Genomic DNA, 6443 nt, shown 5'->3' with positions numbered 1-6443 from the left:
AGAAAAACTAAAAAAATTACTTGAAACAATTAACCACTTCATCAAAGTAGCAGGATATAAAATAAACTTACATAAATCATCAATATTTCTATATATGAACAATAAAGTTCAAGAGTAAGAGACAGAAAGAGAAATCCCATTTAAAGTAACTGTAGTCAACATAAAGTACTTGGGAATCTACATCCCAAGACAAACCCAGAAACAAAATGAATATAATTACAAAATACTTTTCATACAAATAAAGAATATTTAAACAATTGGAAAACTGTTAATCAATCATGGTTAGGCTGAGCTAATATCATAAAATATGACCATTCTACCCAAATTAAATGACTTTCTCTGTACCATACTAAAAAGGTACCAAAATAGTTTACAGAACTAGAAAAATAGTAACAAAATTCATCTGAGCAATAAAAGTTCAAGAATATCAAGGATACTGATAAAAAATGCAAAGAAAGATGGTCTGGATTTACCAGATGTAAAACTATATTATAAAGTGACAGTCATTAAAAGGGTCCAGTACTAGTTAAGAAATAGAATAAGAGATAGAATGGATTAGAGTAGTGGTGGGATTCAAATAAATTAACAACTGATTCTCTGCCCTAATGACTGTTATATAAATGCAAAAAGATATAGCAAAAGATATACAATAATAGAGGTACACAAACTTAGATTATGTTCCATTACTCACAGTAAGCAAACATATCCTTATGGAGTGCAAGCAGTCACATGACCAGAGCAACCAATGTTAGAACAGATGCAAAACCAAAACTCTTACCCCTTCTCTTTTTTTTTCTTCTTCTTCCAAGGCTTTCAAAATGGGCAATACGATAACCCTTGAAATTTTTATTCCTATTGGTACAATGTGTTCCAGTTTTCTATTTGTTTCACCATTCACGGAACACCAGCACACTCAAATTACCTTGAGGGAATTTGGGGCATAACAAAAATGGAAACAAATGACTGCTTGTCACTCCCTGGTTGTTAAACACTGTTTTTTCTCTTTATGTTGTATATTCGTTTACTGAAGTAACAAATATAAGGGAAATTAAATGTATTTCATCAAAGGAATGAGTTATAAGAAATGAATAAATAAATATTACAAACACAGTTCTATCAATTTTTTTTTCACCAATGGATGGAATGAACATGACTATGGGAACTTAGAAAAGGCTGTTGCGCAAATAAACACTAAAAAGGAGAAAGGAATGTAAATTTGTGATTTCCACACTGGGCCTTAGAGAGAACCTTGAATATAAGTGCCATTTTAAGAACTGTTTGCCAAACTCAACATAAAATTAGTTATAAGATCTGCCAAACAGGTCAGAATCAGTTGAATCCCACCACTGGATTAGTAAGAAACTGTACTAAATGACCATAGTAATCTACTGGTTTTTTAAAGTCAGACACTAGCTTCTGGGATAAGAACTAACTATTTGACAAAAAACTGCTGGGAAAACTGTTATATAGCACAAAAACTAGGCACAGACCCACATCTCATACACACACTCACACAAATTAAGTTCAAAATGGATTAATGATTTAGATAAAAAGGGTGATATCATAAACTGATTTAAAGAACAAGCCTCTTATCTATTGAATCTATGGAAAGGGGAGAAATAAGTTTATGACTATGCAAGAAATAGAAAACATTATAATTTGAAAAACAGACGATTTTGACTACATTAAATTAAAAAGATTTTGCACAAATAAAACCAATGCAGCTAAATTTAGAGAGAATGCAGAAAGCTGAGAAACAATTCTCACAGTTACTGTTTCTGATTTAAAAAAACAAACTCATTTCTAAAATTTATAGAGAAATTTATAAAATCACATGCCATTCCCCCATTGTTAAATGATCAAAGCATATGAACAGACAATTTCAGATGAGGGAATAAAAGCTATTTATGATCATATAAAAGAAATGCAAATTAAAACAACTATGAGGTACCACATCACACATATGACATTGGCTAAGATGACAAAAGGAAAAATAGTTAAAATTAGAAAGAATATGGAAAAATTGGGACATTAATGCACAATCAGTGGAGTTTTGAACTAATTCAGCCATTTCTAGAGAGCAACATGAAATTATACCCAAAGGCAATACCCTTTGTTCCAGCAATACCAATACTAGGTCTATATCTCAAAGAAATCATAAAAATTGGAAAAATCACACATATTCAAAAATATTAATAGTAACTCTTTTTAATAGTGTCAAAAAAGTGGAAATTGAGAGGGTGCCCTTCAATTAGTGAATGGTTTAACAAACAGTGTTATGTAAATGTGATGGAATACTACTGTTCTATAAGAAATCATGAGGGCCTGGACTTGAGAGAAGCAAGCAACGACTTGCTTCAGTTGATGCTGAGTGAAGCGAACAGAACCAAGAGATCATTGTACACATGAATTACAATATCTGAGATGATCAACTTTGATAGATACAGTTCCTCTTAGGAGTTCAGAGATCAAGGATAATCCTGAGAGACCTGCTATGGACAATGTCATGGACATTCACACCCAGAGGAAAAAATTATGGATTCTGAATGCAGAGACTATGTTCACTTTTTAAAACTTTCTTTCTCATGGTTTTTTCTTTCCTCTTAATTCTAATTCCTCTCTCACAATATATCTAATATGGAATTTTGCTAAAAACAATTTTACATATACCATTTATTCTAGCTTTTACAAGATAATGGGGTTAAGTGGTTTGCTCAAGGCCACACAGCTAGGTAATTGTAATTAATTGTCTGAGTCCAGATTTGTGCTCAGGTACTCCTGACTCCAGGGCCAGTGCTCTATCCACTGCACCACCTAGCTGCCCCTACACATACCATTTTTATCTGATTGTTCACTGCCATGGGAAGTGGGGAGAGAAGGGAAGGTGATAGATAAATGTGGTTCTTATAAATTTGCAAATGGATGAATGTTGAAAACTACCTTCGCATGTAATTGAAAAAATAAAATAAAATTTCAATCAAGAAAAGAATTTAGTTATGAAGGAATAAATATAATCTATTCTTCTCATTTTAAAAATTCTGCCAGGTTAGAGACTCTAAAACTTCTCTAGTATATTTCGGTTTTCTTTATTTTTTTCACCCTAAAAGTCAAGAAATCATTCTCTATGACCAACCAGAAATCTATTTTAACTCAGTTTACTTTCTTTTATGCTCTCTAATATATACTTTAAAAAGTTATAGCTCAATGGTACAAAATAGTCATCTAAATGAGATATGTACTTACTTAAAGGGTTGAAGATTCAATAGAAAACATCAATTTGAAATCCCTTAGAAGCAAAGTTCACAATTTTGGACAACTCCTATATACTGTTTCTTCTCAAAAGTGTTAAAGCACTTAGCTTATATGATAGAAATGCAAATTTTATCTTTTTAAATTAGTTACCTTGAAGGAGATAAGTACTTTTTCTAGCAATGCTGAGACTGCTTAAAATAGGGAAAAGAGTTAGGGAATTGATTTCAAAGGAAGACAATTAGTCATTTAAGAATATTAATAAAATTATTTTATCAGCACAATAAGTATTTAGGAATTTTTACATTTTAAAAACTCAGACAATTTACATGGTAAGTCAATTTGATTACTTATCATAATAGAGAATTCCAAATTAATTTTCTTCTTTTTCAAAAGTCAGTTTCATTTTCATGTAGCAAAAATCAATCACTATGCAAATCACTGCAAAGAATATGTGATTCAGCGTAGAAACAATTCTTTTGGCAATTTAAAAATATTTTAAATAAAGGGATCGAATATTGCAATGAATATCTATTTCCATTACTACCCTGGGTTATAACTTTTATGCAGGTTAAAATTTTGTAATTGCTTTCCAAAAACAGCATGGAAAAATGTTTATTATATCAGGCAGTAAAAAGAAACAATCATCCTTGGTTTTTAATAGTCTTACAGCTTCTTTAATACAAATTAAGAACATGTACTTTTTGCAATTACATGAAAAGTTCCATTTTAGAGTATCATATTTTTCTGCTCACCCTCCCTTCCCTTCCCTATCCACCATGGCTGTGAACAATTCTATAAAGGTAGTACATGTACAATCATGTTTAACATATTTCCATAATAGACATGTTATGAAATAGGAATTAGAATTAAGAGGAAAAAATCATGAGAAAGAGAAAACATAAAAAAATGTTAAAAAGTGAACATCAAATATTTTGATCTATATTCAGACTCTGTAGTTTTCTCCCTCTGGATATAAATGGTATTTTCCATCTCAGATCTCTCAGGATTGACCATTATCACTGAACTGCTGAGAGGTGCTGCATCTATCATAACTGATTGTCTCACAAGGTTGTTATTAATATGGAAATGATCTTCTGGTTCTTCTCACTTCACTCAGCATCAGTTCACGCAAGTTTTTCCATGCTTTTCCAAAGTCCAGCCACTCATGATTTTTTTTTAGGTTTTTACAAGGTAATAGGGTTAGGTGGCTTGCCCAAGGCAACACAGCTAGGTAATTATTAAGTGTCTGAGGCTGGATTTAAACTCAGCTATTCCTGAGTCCAGGGCACTGCACCACCTAGCCACCCCTACTCATGATTTCTTAAAGAAATTGATACTGTATAATATTCATATACCATAACTTGTTTAGCCATTTCCCGGTTGATGGGTATCCCCTTAATTTCCAAGAATATCATATTATTTTCAAACTCTAAAGTGATATTATTTTCTGAGAAGAAAAAATATATACATATATATGTGTGTGTGTGTATGTATATATACATCTAAATGATGCATGTGTATTTGTATTTATATTTATATGGATATATATATGTATGTATGTATGAATCTAGAAGTCTAGAAAATGAAAAATCTAGACTGACCAGTTGATATATGGTTTTGGTTTTGTTGACTCAATATAAGGTAGAAACCACATGATATTAAAGAGCAGTCATTGGAATTTAACATGTTGAACTGGGAGAAGAAATCTGGGGGAAGGAAAGACAGGACATGACTAATGTCTTCCAATATCTGAAGAAATGTCATGAAGATAAAGCAGATGAAGGAGGAGACACCTTTAGAATAGCACTTATTCTATGATATGCCACCATACAGAAGTAGGTCCAAATGGACCAGAGATAGAGAGATACAGATTTTAGTTCAATTTAAGGAAAAACTTCCTAACAATTAGTACTATCTAAAAATATCTTCCAAAGTAATGAATATATTTTTGTCTGAAATGTTTAAGTAAAAATGTCAGAATGGTACTATAGGAGATCTTGACACTGATTAGAAAGTTGGACTAAAATGACTTGAAAGGTCCCTTTCAATCAACAGCTTCTATGCCATTAGCCTTTGCTTTAAGTGTTTCCAGTTATTTGTCACAGAAAAACACAGAAAAAAACTTACTGTATTTATTATTACATAACAATACTCCCCAAGTCTTATGAGAAATGAAGAGTGAAATACTGTTCTGTGGCAAAGTTCAAAATCCAAACCTTTCTCACTTAAAAAAAAAAAACCTACTTAATTGTTTCATAAAAAAAATTTAAATCCAAACTAAAAAGAAAATTTTACATAATCTTTGGGAAAAAAACAGCATCTCATTCAGTCAAGTTTACTTGGAAAATGTGTCAAATATATCTCATTATTTAGGCACAGAATTTCATCAGTCAAAATAACAACTCTTTTTTATATTGAGGTGTTAATGCATATTATATGATAATTATGTGTCTCGCTGTTTTATCAAACTTTTTCTATTTATGATTGCTCCACATGCAAGTCTTAAAGTTTTATTGGTAGTTCATATTCTGCCTAACTCCAAATGAATTTGAAATTATCCGTCTGCATTTTATTATGCAGCTTCCTATGGTTGTATCTCTAGCCTAGTGGCACAATAACTTTGTGATGAAGAATCTAAAAATAAAGACCATTATGCTCACTGACAAAAAAAAAAAATGGATTTAGTGTCTTCAAGGTCACCCAAAACTGAATTCCACAAAATTTGTTTTCCCTCAGCGATCACAGATGAACAGAGTAAACACAATTCATGGCATGTGGTTCTTATATATATGCCAGCTGTATGAAGAATTATTTAAACTTGGTATCCAGCTAGCACTGTAGTTTGTGTAACTAGTCATCACCTCCCTCATTAATAAGCAGTTAGTGACAAAAATCAGATCACATCATCATCTGAGGAGTTAATTAGAAATGGGAAAATATTCAGGACATACAAATTTTATTAGGATGCCTGACATCTGTCAACTATTTTATTTAATTACTCCTGAATTTGGATTCTAGCCTTCAAACTGCTTCATATTCTTAATCTGTTTGCACATAAATGGTTTTTCAAATTGTCATTATCTTTGTTGAGCATTTTTTTCCTTGTTCCTGTTCTGAAAATGTGAGAAATAGTATTTTCTAGCTAACAGACCAATATTTTCCATTCTGCAACTGAATACAACCAACTGCTA

The 6443-nt window shown here is 31.5% G+C and overlaps 1 protein-coding gene across 4 annotated transcripts in view; it reads right to left on the bottom strand.

Moving 5' to 3' along the window:
- Positions 1 to 6443, bottom strand: part of SDK1 (sidekick cell adhesion molecule 1) — a 1240677-nt gene that overhangs the window by 1004321 nt on the left and 229913 nt on the right. The gene's annotated exons all lie outside the window — the stretch shown is intronic.

This window comes from Macrotis lagotis, chromosome X (genome assembly GCF_037893015.1).
Source record: "Macrotis lagotis isolate mMagLag1 chromosome X, bilby.v1.9.chrom.fasta, whole genome shotgun sequence".
NCBI lineage: Eukaryota > Metazoa > Chordata > Mammalia > Peramelemorphia > Peramelidae > Macrotis > Macrotis lagotis.
This window is presented reverse-complemented; position numbering and strand designations above follow the sequence as displayed.